Here is a 15,867-nt window from a genome sequence, read left to right on the forward strand (position 1 = left end):
TATATATATTATACATTAATCAATAGTAAAATTGTTTCAATAATTTAAAATTACATTTCATAAAACACAATCTTGAATTCAGATAAAATTAATATGGGACCAATATATAGAGTCGGGGGGAAAAGGATTGTTAGTAATGGAGACTTAAATCCCATCCAATCCCAAAATGAGAATCCCATTGCTAGGAATATAGCTATAACCCAATCAGGTCGACCTCCTCGCGGTCCCTGCAAACTATCATGGTTAATTCCTGATGAATTCATCATGATGCGCTAACTGGCCTGTTTTCATTCTCATCTATCACCCTTCACTGGTGCTCCGCCAGCGTATCCCGTTAACGCAGGCGGGGTTACCATACCATTTTCACCCATGAAAAAAAAACTATATAGAATCCTATCAATTACAAAAAATAAAATCATAACTAGAAAATATGTCCCGTATTCAAAATATACTGTAGAAGCGAAAAATTTCTTTACTTTGGAATACAAATAAACACAAGTTATGAAATTTAAGGGAACTCCGCGGCTTCACTCGCACGGAACTTTTTTATCTCCAATAGGAATTTCCGTGTCAAATATATCTTATTTACTCACAGATAGTTCACTGCATGGTATATATGTGTATTAGTGATATAATCTATAGAAACGGTTCAATAATTCCAGATATAATCACTAAGATACAAAGCAGATTGTAGAATTCGAATTACGTTGAAGCGTTACGTACAATGAGAGTTCAGTTTATTATTATTATTTAGAGAATTATTCAGAATCAATCTCTATTATAATTCAATACATTGCTAAATCGATAGATTCCTTTTATTTCATTTGAGAATGCTGTTACGTCGGGGGAAAGGGATTGTTAGTAATGGAGATTGAGAATCCCATTGCTAGCAATATACCCAACCAGGTCGACCCCTCGCGGTTCTCCCTGGAAACTATCATGGTTAATTCCTGATGAATTCATCATGATGGACTAACTGGCCTGTTTTCATTCTCATCTATCATTCTTCACTGGTGCTCCGCCAGTGTATCCCGTTAGCGCAGGCGGGGTTACCATACCATTTTCACCCATAAAAAAAATACTGTTACGTCACGACCTGTAAATAATAATAAGAAAATCAATTGAGATCACAAGAGTCACTACTTTCAATTGGTGAATATATGTATTGTTTTATTTAAAACAAAAATCGATTTGTATTTTAATATATTAATTTAAGATTGTGTTCCATAGAAAAAAAAAAACTTTTTATGGCAAAAGTAGTTATTTTGATTTATAACTTAAACTACATAACCGATTTTCATTAAATATCTATGGAACCAATTCGAAAGTATATTATTTCAGATTACAATCGAATTTTCCAAATCAGTTTATAACTCATGGAGTTATAAGCCATTAAACATAAAAAATACGATAAAATGGTCAATTTTTAAAAGTCCGTTGAAAATATTTTGCATCAGTAGTTCCACTTTGTGTGAATAAATAAGGTTTCATCAATGAACAATTTCAGTTAGATTTTGAGACACTCGTTCTTTTGAAAAAAAAAATTACTGAAAGAGAATTCTTTTAGCACTAAGTCCGCCTTATACACATACATATAACTAATTAATAAATAAAAAACTGCCCCTATTAAATAGAGAAAAACTTTTTTGAAGTTGGTCACCTGACTCTTCAGGAATGGCAACGCATGGGAGGTATCATGGGCGAAACAATATACTCTGTTATGTCCATGGCACTGCTCATGTCTATAGGCGACGGTTACCACTTTCCATCAGGTGGGCGGTCAGCTTGTTTGCCATTCTAAGTTGTATAAAATACTGTATTAGATAGGCACTTATATAAAAAAAATTCTAACGACTGCGCTCAAAACTGTAATCCTTTGTAGAGTAGTCAGAGCCAACGCATGGGGGGTATCATGGGCGAAACAGTATACTCTGTTATGTCCATGGTACTGCTCATGTCTATAAGCGACGGTTACCACTTTCCATCACGTTGTTGACTGTTGCCACATATTAAACGAATTAATTTAAATTAAAATTTATAATGTTTATATACTAAATCACAAGTAGGTAGCTATCTGCAAGTCTGAGGTCACACAATTACTATTTCGCAATCAAATTTTAAATATTTGCAAAGATTAAAACGACGCGTCATGAAGCTTAATAACTAATTCGTGTTACGTCTTCATTCTGCTTGGAAATTGTTTATCAAAATTGCGGGTACAACTTTTTAAATTACAGGTATACCTAATTGGAACATACTTATTATATTTATTTATTTATTCATTAGTACATATATGTGTACATGGCGGACTTAATGCTAAAAGCATTCTCTCCCAGTCAACCATAAGAAAGTGTCAGAATACTCGAATGCGGTACTACTAATTTATTGATAGACATACGTACTAAAATTACATATATAAACGAATAAATATATATGAATAACAAATATACTTACACATATATGATATATACTATATTATACACGCAATTGAGAATAATATAAAGCACTTACTGCTCGGATAAAGATAAAAAATGAGCGTGAATGCTTTTTTTGAAAGACGATTTAGTCGGTAGTCTCTTAATGGTATCAGGAAACACGTTCCAGAGTCGTGAAGAATGTAAGAGAAAAGAGGAATGGTAACCCTGCCCACGCTATCAGTATACACTGGCGAGATACCAGTTTTTTTTCCATGAATGATAATGGAATGGTAACCCCGTCTGCGCTTTCGGTATACACTAGCGGGGCACCAGTGAGGGATGATTGGCGAAGGTGAAAAGGCAGGTCAGTTAGCCCATCGTGACGAATTCAACGATACATTTGTCACGATGGTTTACAGGGAGAACCGCGTGGAGGTCGACGTGATAAGGTATATTGGTAGCAATGGGGACTAACCTCCCCATTACTAACAATTCTTTCTCCCCCGGCGGAACACCTGTGGAAGATGATAGGTGAGAATGAATGCAAGCCAGTCGGCCCACCATAACGAATTCGGTAACCATGATGGTGTCCAAGGGGAACCGCGTGAAGGTCGACCTGAGAGGGTTTATTGCTAGCAATCGGGCTATTAGATCTCATTACTAACAATCCCTTTCCCCCCGAATACAAGTGTCACTATTCCTTTTCAATCCCAGGGTGTCGTACGTTTATTTTGTATTACAGAATCTTCGGTTATTTATTTAACTCTTTATTGCACCAATAAACAATGACATATAAACGATTCAACTGATATACATGGAGTACAGATCAAAATATACATTTTAATTTATTGGAGCATAATTTACTTTTTTTTAAATTACATAAGTAATTGACAAAAACTATTATTACTAAAAATGCGATAACTTAATTTAGTTTTTAATCTGTATCTCAAATGTACTTAAATTTATACTTATAATAAATCTGTAGAGAGATCAATTCTGTACATGAAATATATTTCCAAAATAACTATCAGGGGGTGATTAGTGATCGATACTGATGCCAAAAATGAAATCAGTAAAATTTTTGTCTGGCTGTCTGTTATATTCGTTATAGAAACAAAAACTACTCGACGGGTTTTAACGAAACTTGGTACTTCTTTATACTCCTGGGCAGGTTATAGTATACTTTTCATCACGCTACGATAAATAGGAGCAGAGCAGTGAAGGGAAATGTTAAAAATGTCCACCCGTGCGACGCCGGGACGGGTCGCTAGTTAGTAAATAAGTTTAAGCGCACCCTAATATATTTACATACTTAGTAATGACCAATTGGATTAATTAAATCTGAAATTACTCTTGGCTATGTAATCATTCAGTTTTCTATTGACCGACGTGGTTGGACGATACTCCCGCATGATTCAATGACTTGATTGTAGGCCCACAGCGAGTCACATATTTTTTAATGGTTGATTGTTCTAATTAGGCAGCTTTTGCGCCTTCTGTTTTCTTTTATTACGACTATTTATGTTACATTGTTTGTTCAAATGAGATTTTTTTATATGGGACTGTTCGTTAAGATTGTGAAATTTGTTTTCAATGTTTCTTTGTTTTATAATTTTAAATAGATTCATATCTGACTGATATATATATATATATATATATATATATATATATATATATATATATATATATATATATATATATATATATATATAATTGTAACTGGACAATGTCTTTACATGAGAAATATTTAAGAAAAATGTATATGAGGCGTCTTAGTAAGAATAGGAGAAGCTAAAACAATTATTTTTTAAAAAAAAAAATTGTCCGCGTCTTTATCTGTATCTTATCCGGTATCACTTAAAAACTACTGTACCAAATTGTATGCGATTTTCACAATTGTGTTCCTGAAAGTCTAACTTAAAGTTTCATATTAGTTTTGCCTTGACACATAACTTAGAAGTGCTTTATTTAATTGGTCTTCCTCCTTTTGAAATCCACGCGTACGAAGTGGCGGGAAAGAAGCCACTTGAAAATAAACTTGAAACAATTTTTAATGGCTTTCAAGCTGGGATGATAAAAAGTTGTAATCGTTTTTAGAAGACATGGACAGTAGGGGTGGGTACTATACAGCAGTATCTATATATTGTCTCATCTCACCATCTCATCTCATTTTTTTTTATACAACTTAGAATGGCTAACAAGCTAACGGCCCACCTGATGGAAAGTGGTAACCGTCGCCTATAGACATGAGCAGTACCATGCACATAAAAGAGTATACTGTTTCGCCCATGGTACCCCCAATGCATTGTAATTCCTGAAGACTCAGGTGTTATTCCTCTGTATTCAGTAAATTCACTTGTGTAAACTTGTTATTTTCACTCCCACGGGACAACTATATCTGGGATAAATTAATGTGGGCGTAATGTCTCCATCAAATTAGGATTCCACGGTATCTATCATCTGTTCCTAGATTATTATTACAAGTACTAGTTGTGGTAACGACGTTATCCGCATGGCCGTAACAGTTAAATTAATAAAAAAATAACACTAACTTTTCTCCGCGACTTCATCTTTGTGATCGGGATATATTCTCAAACCAGGATTGCTGTCATTTTTCATTTCATATAGTACTTACGTAACAATTTTTATGAATGATTAAGTTGAGAGACAGCAATGAAACATAAAAGAGAACAAATTTTTACGTTGGATTTATACTACCACTACACAATCATAATTTTATGTTAATTATGTATATATGCATTACTTATTGTGTATAGGTATACATTTTTTTTTGATGGGTGAAAATGGTATGGTATCCCCGCCTGCGCTAACGGGATACGCTGGCGGAGCACCAGTGAAGGGTGATAGATGAGAATGAAAACAGGCCAGTTAGCCCATCATGATGAATTCATCAGGAATTAACCGCGATGATTTCCAGGGGGGAATCGCGTGGAGGTCGTCCTGGTTGGGTATATTGCTAGCAATAGGATTCTTAGTCTCCATTACTAACAATCCTTTTCCCCCCTATAGGTATACATTATTAACTGTTATTTCCTTTACCTATCCCAATAATGGAGTACCGCGTTCGTGATTCACTGTTCATCCCAAAGGTTGACTGGTAGAGAATGCTACTAGCATTAAGTCCGTCTTTATACCACGAAGCCCGTGGTAAACGATCACTGTAGCCTATATACGCCTGTAATATCAGGGTGTCACGTGCGCGATGCTCACCCTAAAGAAACCTTAATACACCCTTTTTGAAGAATCCCATATTGTAGTCTCTAGAGAAAACCTCGGTATCCCTGCCGAGCTTTGGAAAGAGCGGGAGCTCTTTGAGCTTTGTAAAAATTCGCGGTAGAAAATTCCTTTGAAACCGCATCGTACGTGACCATTTAGGTTCAAGCGTGTGAAAATGAATTTCTTGTCGATGGCGAGCGGTGCGATGATAAAAGGTGACCGTGGGCATCATTTCCAATTAAAATAAACAAGCGGTAGAACACACAGATTGGTCAATAAAATTATTAAAATAAATAAATGTTGATAAATACTCTAGACAAGTGGTATTTTAATGATAACGTCCCTCAGCGCGAGAGTCGTTTTAAACTTTTATAAGGGCAGCAGCATTAACACTCTGCTGTACAAGAATTAAAATAAAACATACCCAATTATGATTAATATAAATGGAGCTTTTAAATCCCATGATCCATGGGAAGTGTCTAACAACCCTTTTGATAACAATATACTTTATCAGGATGACCTCCACGCGATTCCCCCCTGGAAATCATCGCGGTTAATTCTTGAGGAATTCGTTACGATAGGCTAACTGACCTGCTTTCATCCTCAGCTATCATCTCTCACTGGTGCCCCGCTAGCGTATACCAATAGCGCAGGCAGGAACTACCATTCCATGATCACCTACTGAAAAAAACCCATTGTATTTTAATACTAATACCAAATTGTTTATAATTACTCCTTTCCATCCAAAGGTTGCGTGGAAGAGATCGCTCTTAGCGATAAGGTCGCCCATTGTTTTCTCATTGTGATTATTTCTTGTAATTATTTATATTTATAATAAGTTTACTGTTGTAATCTTTTGGAGGAAACAATAAAGAGTATCTACTATAGTAATAAGCTAAATTATACAATAAGTTTTTGCTTCCACTTGGGAAATGAACAATCCAATTTTTTTTTCCAGTATGAAAACAGACACGTTATATTGTTTACTTAATAAAACAATATCGAAATTGTTTGCCATGTAATAACTTGTATTGGAGGGCCACACCTATGGTCAGTGTATCGATAAACATAGAAATAAAGATTCTAGATTTTTCCATGAATTTGTACGATAATAAAAATGAACACATACGTAATATAGTACACATAAGTAATAGTAAGTAAGTATACTCTGTTATGTCCATGGTACTGCTCATGTCTATAGGCGATGGTTACCACTTTCCATCAGGTGGACCGTCAGCTTGTTTGCCATTCTAGTTGAATAAGAAAAAATCGAAAATTTTTTAGCTTTAATAATATAATGTGGGATTGACAGCCATCTCAAGATGGTCGGTTAAAAATACCTTTTAGATCAATGTAAAAGGTATTTTTAACCGACTTCAAAAACAGGAGGAGGTTTTGTATTGGTTAGTATATTTTTTTGTATCTCAGATCTACATAATTTATAAACCGATTTCTAAAAATTTCTGAAAGTCGACTGGTAGAGAATGTCTACAGCATTAAGTCCTCCTATTATACCACATTTTATTGGTCAATAAAGTTTAAACAACTTTCAGATTGGTTACATTGAGATTTCATCAAAATCGGTTCAGTAATTTGATTTTTAAATCAAATTAACTGGTATTGTCATTGTCGAAGTCGGTTTTTTTTGTCCAAATAAATCTATTTTAAATTTAATGTTTTGCAATTATAGCTAAATATAGTAAAATTAAAAATAAATAAATATTTATCATAGGACACGAGTTGTTTGCAGTTTAATAATTAATGTAGGTAAATATTAAACTTCTGTTCTTTTTTTTTTTCTTTTGTTATTGTTGTTTGTACTGATATTTTTTTTTTTTTGTTTTTTACCTATTGTTTTGCGCATGTTTGTTTACTTTCTAAATGTTAATTTATGATCTCAATGGAGCGGGCTAGGTGATGAAGTGCTAATTGAAAGTCAGCGTTCCTCCTTCTGCGGGAACTTTAAGCTGGAATTTAAATTGGAATCCTTTTTTATTTCCATAACATTGGCCGATTTCAACTACACTTTATATGTAAATGTAAACTTCTTCCAGCAGCAGTATTTCCGAACCGATACGACCTACAAGAAAACCTCCAAGAAAAGAGTATATTCCTTTGTAAAAGGCCGGCAGCACACCTGCAATGCCGTTGGTGTTGTGGGTGATCATGGGCGGCGGTAGTCACTTACCATCAGGCGAGCCGATTGATGTGCTGTAAAAAAAAAAACTTTTTTTTTCTATTTTTTTTTTTATTTTCTTATTACTTGCAGTCTAAGTATGTGTAAGTGTTGTAGATTATTGAAATAAATTTTCTTTCTTCATTCATAATTGTATCATTCATAAACCTCGTATCTAGACATCGTATTTTTACAAACTGTTCGTCATCTCGGTTTACCAATATAGTTGAAATCAGTTGGAACAGTTAGAAATAAGTGCATAATTTGGTCGAATGCGTTCAATTTCAACGGCGTCCTTTAGTCTCTGATAGTGTATCTAGTTTTTTTCTTAATATCAATATTTGCATGTAAAATTACCGAATATAAATACCCGCGACCTTACATTATGTTGAACGATCGATTTTTATTCCACTTTTATCATTGAATGATTGTCGCAGAACCACATGCCGGAATGGCAAAATCTTTAATTACTATATTTTTGTATTAATAATTCCCTTTATGAAAATAGATTACTAAGATATTATGTATTATTTATTTATGTATCAATGTTTTAAGTATGTGAGGTATTTTATAAAATTAGGGTATGATGAGGTTGACATATCCTTATAAGATAAAAGCCTCTAAACAAAAAAGATAAAAAAAATCATTGAATGATTAAATTATATCATCATCATCATATCAGCATTAACCTGTTCACTGCAGAATGTCTCCCTCTTGAGGGGTTTTGCCAGTAGCAACCACGCTTGGCAACCACAGTTAGGCTTTGAAGAGGTTTTAGGAAAGACGCTGCTGCCCATACCTTGCTCTCCCTTAGTCGCCTCTTACGACATCCACGAGAAAGAAAGGGGTGGGGTATTTTATGCCGGGATTGTACGGCTCATCTATACTACCGCTTAAGAGTATTTGACCACCTGCATTTTGTTTAAGTTACAAACAAAACATTTTAAAGGGATCATTTATTAGGTTTTGTTGTTTGTAGAACACAGCAATATTCTTATCTGCAGTTCAATCGTAAACAGCTTATTGGTATTTGCTAACAGGAGTTGGCGAATAACAATAAGTTAATATTATGGTTTTATAGCCAGGAGGCCATAAAACCATAATAGTGTTATTGTCGGAATTTCTTCGAAGTTAATTTTTGAAAGCGCTATTTTGTTTTAATTGATTGATTTTTTTCATTGAGAAATGAACATAAGTAAAATATAGAATAACTACTACAAACATTTTTACGTTAGTTATCTTATGCCCTTTGGCCAACCAAAACCATGCTCTTTATAGCTCAATACTTAAAGTCTACTAAAATTATTAATATAATATTATATATAAAATGTAAATAATCAGATTGTATCATTTTATTCATTAATTTACGTGTGTCATAAATGGCTCAAATAAAGTGTTTATCTATCTATCTATCTATCTATATTATATACTATATTTATTAACAAAAAGAAAAGACTTAATTTGGAGAAAGAACACAAAAACTGGATAATAGCAGATTGGGAAAGGGTCCTCTGAACGGACGAATTAAAGTTTGATGTATTTGGAACCAAATGAAGTTTAAGTAATACGGCAGCCAAACAAAAGGGCGAATGACTCTTGTACTGTGGCTTCAGTTAAACACGGCGAAGGGTCTGTGAGGTTTTGAGGCTGTTTTGATGGCTCCGCTGTTGGAGATCTTGTGCGAATACAAGGAATCTTAAAAAAATAAGGTTACAAAAAATATTGGAGGATTGTGCAATGCCTTGTGGAACACATTTCATTGGACCAGGATTAATATTTCATCAGGATAATGATTCGAAACACACGTCAAGTCTATGCAAGGACTGTTTAAAAGGAAAATAACAACAACAGGTGTTGAAACTCATGATATGGCCACAGTCCCCAGATTTAAATCCCATAGATATATTGTGGGATCAACTGGATGGACAGGTGCGACAGAATGGTAGTAGATAACCAAGACAACATTGGAAAAACTACTAACTAGGTTGCCGAAGCTTTGTGAGGCTGTCTTTAAAAATAAAGTTGGGCACATAGATGAGTCCAAAATTTAAAAATTATATTCTTGTTATGTTTAAAAATGGCTAATAAAAATGTATTTTACTAGGTGATCAAATACGTTTGAGCGGTACTGTATATTACCATATGTACCACATATTATCATATAATATTATAAAGAGGTAAAGTTTATGAGTACCGGAGATTACTCCAAATTTCCAATATTCGGGGTAATCTCCGGTACCACTGATCCGATTTTGTAACTTTTTTTACTGCTAGAAAGATATATTATTCCTGAGCGCTATAAACTACGTTTTATTTTGGTAAATATATATTTTCAGTAATTAATAATGATAAATATAATTGAAGTCGACAAAAAATCTATAATATGGCGTGCGCTGCCAGAATGGTTTTGAAATAAAGCTTTACTAAAAAGTCCGTGATACCATATATATAAGTTTAATATTTTAGCCAAAAAGATTGTTTATATGTTAATAATAAAATTAATTTTACAATTTTACATTTTAAAATCTTAGAAAATATGAATGCAGTACTTTCACATATGCCAAAATGTCAGCCTTACTAAAATGTGTTGGACAGTTTATAAGGTGCACAAACAAATATTGCACTCATGCGAAGCCGGGACGGGTCGTTAGTATATTAATAAAAATTAAAAAAGAACTGCTTCTAGATTTCAATCGTTATAAATGTATTTTTAACACGGGGTGATATCTGTACTTTAAAATGTTTGTTACTCTGCAGAGATCATCATGATGATGATAACATCTAAATATGGCCGTATGGTCCCGGCATAGAATAGGCCACTCCTTCCTTTCCCGTGGGTGTAGTAAGAACGACCAAGGTAGAGTAAGGAATGTGTAACAGCGCCCCTCTTAAAACGTCTCCAAAACCTAAATGTGATTGCCAACTCGCCTGCCAAGCGTGGCAACTACTAGCAAAACCCCCCAAGGGGGAGGCTTATGTTCAGCAGTGGACAGTTGAAGGCTGATATGATGATGTTGATGACATTTGAATTCAATTCAATTCATAGGAGTCTTTTAATTCTAATTCAAACAGGCAAAGCCGGGATGCAACTTACTTCTTAATAACTAGTCAAATTATGATCTTATGTTATCTGTATAGATATTATCATCAATTAAGCACATTTTTTATACAACTTAGAATGGCCAACAAGCTGACGGCCCACCTAATGGAGAGTGGTAACCGTCGCCTATAGACATGAGCAGTACCATGGACATAACAGAGTATACTCTTGCGTCCATGATACCCTCTATGCGTTAATTTGCCTATATGTCACCTAAAACAATAATTGCTATATGCTATACTAATTCTGACAAATAAGTTTTTATATGGTGGCACTAAAACTTCCTAATCAGTCTCGTTGCAAGCGTCGAGTGTACGTTGACCCTATTTTTCAATCGTAGTTGGCATTCTCGTCCATTCATTTTCAAGTCAACTTCCTTGTTACGTACGCAGAGAAAACCGAGTGCCAAAAACTTATTTTAGTAGATATATCTCTCTCCATTTTCATGAGCTGACTGCGGTTGGCAATAAGCGTGGTAACTACTGGCAAAACCCCCCAAAGGGGAGGCTTATTATTGACAGTTGATACATTGACTTATTGATAGTTCGATTAAAAATGAAAAATTAAGATTATGACTCAAAGGAAAGAAAATGTAACTTTAACCTTTTCTTAAGATAGGTAATTGAGGAGTCTCTTGTATGTGGGAAGGGAGTTTGTTTCATAATTGGGCAGCTCGATACGAGAAAGAGTTGCCCATAAAATGTGTTCTACACAAAAAAAAATAGATGCAACAATGGGCAGCTTTATCGCTAAATAGGCTACTTTTTATTCCGGTCAGTGAACGCAGACGAAGACGAGGTCAAAAGCTAGTCGCCTTATGAATATGTATCAAACGAGACTACAAACAAACAAAGATACAATATATATCCGCTCGCATCAGCCAGTAAAAGGATATAGATGATTCTACGCAAGTAGTGCAGCGAACGTGTCCGTAGGGCGCCGTGGGTCAAATTAGGTCCAATTAATGTAACGCGATATAACGCAATCTTCTCGTTACTCTGTTGACTACTGAAATTGTAATTATCACTGCATCAGAGCACTGCATCTATTCGAAAGAGATCTAATTAAAAATCGAGTACAATCGAATCGAAATCTAATAAATTGATCCACAAAAAAATAAATTTTTCGATAATCGTCTATCTTTCAGATTACTACCGTAGATATTTTACCAAAATCGTTTCCGTAGTTTAATAGTTTAATTTTTTAATTGAAAATAAATAATTTTGAAATTTTTTTTAAGGACACGAATTTTAACTTATTATATAATATATATATATATATATATATATATATATATATATATATATATATATATATATATATATATATATATATATATATATATATATATATATCTTTATTTGGAACAAAAACATTGGTTACAATATTATTGAAAAACGATGATATCCGCAGAAGTATAAAACTGTGTCGCGAATATCAACGCCCTCCTTCTCATTGCAGGATTCCAAAACAGACCAATTAAAACTTATAGTAGTTAGTTACATTAACGAAGACATTTTTTTGTATCTATCAACTAACCAACTACAATATTAATAACTAAAATATACCTATGCGGTTGAACTTGCGGGTGACAATGATATCGGAACGGTAGTAATATTATCTGTGCTTACTTTTTTTTTTAATGGGTGAAAATGACATGGCGATGGCCCGCGCTATCTGTATACACCGATGAGGCACCAGTGGAAGATGATAGGTGAGAATGAATGCAGGTCAGTTGGCCCGCCATGATGAATTCGACAAGAATTAACCATGATGGTTGGGGGAAAGGGATTGTTAGTAATGGAGACTGAGAATCCCATTGCTAGCAATATACCCAACCAGGTCGACCTCCTCGCGGTTCTCCCTGGAAACTATCATGGTTAATTCCTGATGATTGAATGAACATCATGATGGGTTAACTGGTCTGTTTTCATTCTCATCTATCACCCTTCACTGGTGCTCCGCCAGCGTATCCCGTTAGCGCAGGCGGGGTTACTATACCATTTTCATCCATAAAAAAAAAAAACCACGATTTCTTGGGGAAAACGCGCGGAGGTCGACGATATAGAGTGTATTGCTAGCAATGAGGCTATTAGATCTCATTACTAATAATCCCTCCGCCCCGTGCTACTTACAAGCAGCTTCAACATGCAATTCTAAAAGGAAAATAACAAATACATTGAAGGCCGCACGCTCGTACGTTACACAACTCGAACACTGGTGACAGACAATACGAACAAATATTTATTGCTTTCCATTGGCCGTTTATTGTGACAATTTTTTTTCCAACAAATCGTTTTATTTTTCAATGGACTTCAAATAGAAGTTGATTCTCAATTCGGTTGTATTATTTTTAGTATTTATTAACTACGTCAGTTTTAAACCGATTTGGATTATTCTTTTTTTATCCGAAAGGATATATGTACTTACAAATTGGTTCAATAGAAATTTTATTAAAATTGCAATTAAATGAAATGAGATTTATTTGTTAAAAACATAACTGGTTTTATAATTTACAGTACTAATATTTATATTATAATTTTAAATGGGTACAGCAGTTGTGGTTTTAGAACTGGGCTCCTAAATAGGTTAATATAATAACCTGTGTTAAGGGCCACAGCCCCAATCCCCTTTAGTATTATAGGGAAATTAATATTGATAGAAAGTAACTACAATAATATTGTACACATAATTTGACAATTAAAAATAAACAGAAATTAATATACAGTATCTTATATGCACGCACGCACGCACGCACGCACGCACGCACGCTCACACGCACGCACGCTCATACGCACGCACGTATATATATATATATAGTCTTTACGGGGTTTAGTATTCGTGACATAAAGAAAGTCTTAGAATGATGTAAAACACGGTCTATATATCTTATCCTATTTAAGAGCTGCGCTCTTGTCGGTGGAGCTCTTGCCACTCACTACGATTTTCAGCGAGTCTCTTCACCTCTTGATACGACACGTCACCAACTCCTTCCTTGATCTGCCTGATGTAACTATGCCTTGGTCTCCCTCTTCCTTTTCTTTTTTCCATCTTCTATTATAATGTTCATAAGTTCGTCGTGTCGTATCAAGTGTCCCAATATTTTTTCCCTTCTGTACTCAATAGTTTTTATATATTGTCTCTTTTCCTTAACCCTAAGCAGAACCTTTTTTTATACGACTTAGAATGGCAAACAAGCTGACGGTCCACCTGATAGAAAGTGGTAACCGTCCGTAGTGGTTACCACTTTCCATCAGGTGGACCGTCAGCTTGTTTGCCATTCTAAGTTGTACGAGTATATAAAAAAAAGTGTTTTTATGGTACACAATCTTTAATTACATTTTAATACATTACGTGACTGTGTAACTAGTGTTACAGTTATTTATTCTTGTATTAACTTTAAAAAAATATATAAAAATAGTAATAAAAACGTAAACTGATAAGATTATAGGTGTGTTTACCGACATATATGCATATGTAATGTTGAATAATTGATTTTTTTCCATTGTTTTTTTACGATTGCTTATCAGGAAAAAAATATTTTTTCTTTTTTTTTTGTTATTGATAGATAGATTCTATATACTCTTTATTGTTTCCTCTAAAAGATTACAATAGTAAACTTTTTATAAATATAAATAATTACAAGAAATAATCACAATGTGAAAACAATGAACGACCGTATCGCTAAAAGCGATCTCTTCCAGGCAACCTTTTTTGTTCTCAAATTCTTTCTAATATTTTTTTTTCACAATATAAAGAACTACTTCGTGTGGTCCCGGCATAGAATAGGCCATCGCAGCCTTTCCTGTGGGTGTCGTAAAGGCGACTAAAGGAATTTAACGGTAGAGGAATGGGCTGCAACGTCCTTCTTAAAACATCTCGAAAAGCCTATTTGCGGTTGCCAACTCGCCTGCCAAGCGTGACAACTACTGGCAAATCTCCGGACAGTTAATGGCTGAAATAATGATGAAAGTACTATTGTGTTTTTACTCTGATTATTATACAATTTGTTATGGAAATATTTTATTTCTTTATTTATTTTACAAATGGTGCAATCATTTATAAAATAGTAAATAAATGGAAATATTTTCATTTCGTTTTTCAGAACATTTCAAAAGATTGCTTTAATTTTCTTTTAATAATTTTCTTTAAATTGAAAAATAAATACAACAGGAATATTAAGCAGGTGTTTAATCACTTATTAAGTTTTTTTTTACACCTTTATACAACTCAGAATGGCAAGCAGGCAAGCATGCAAGCAAGCTGACGGCCCGCCTGATGGAAAGTGGTAACCATCGCCTATAGACATAAGCAGTACCATGGACATAACAGAGTATACTGTTTCGTCCATACCATGATACCCCCATGCGTTGCCATTCCTGAGGACTCAGGTGTTATTCCTCTGTACCCAAGGATACAATTTTTTAATTTTACATTTGCTATGACAAGTATCAAATTAAACCTAGACGCTAGTAGTTATAACTCTTTGGCATATTGCATACTAAACATCTTATAAGAAGATCATTTCTCACCCAAACAAGGGAAGAGCTCAGACCCAGCGACCAGGGGGTAGTTACCCCGCAGTTGATATCAGGGTAAAGGGGTCCGCCTTAAGGCCTCCACCTTACCGTAAAGGGAGTACAGAAGACTTTAATTGATTAATTTAAAAACTACTTCAATATTTTTTATTGTAAATACATATATATTAAACGTACATATTAAATACCTAAACTAATGAATATAAATATTTGTATTGTGCCGGAATCGAACCTACGACCTAATAGAAAATAAGATGGTATCATAAATATCAAATGCTATTCAAATACTATTAAGACATCAATAGCTGGTTACATGAAGATAAATGGCTTTATCATTCAAACTAAGTTCCACTTCCTACGATGGACCTTTGCATGTCCAACAAGCTGTAGCGTGCATAT

General features: G+C 34.3%; 1 protein-coding gene across 1 annotated transcript in view; it reads left to right on the forward strand.

Annotated features, from left to right (window-relative positions):
• The window catches only part of LOC113522801 (angiotensin-converting enzyme-like), a 68,659-nt gene that overhangs the window by 618 nt on the left and 52,174 nt on the right, over positions 1 to 15,867 (forward strand). The gene's annotated exons all lie outside the window — the stretch shown is intronic.

The sequence above is a fragment of the Galleria mellonella genome, unplaced genomic scaffold (genome assembly GCF_026898425.1).
Source record: "Galleria mellonella isolate WM207_F2 unplaced genomic scaffold, CSIRO_AGI_GalMel_v1 utg2411, whole genome shotgun sequence".
In the NCBI taxonomy this organism is placed as follows: domain Eukaryota; kingdom Metazoa; phylum Arthropoda; class Insecta; order Lepidoptera; family Pyralidae; genus Galleria; species Galleria mellonella.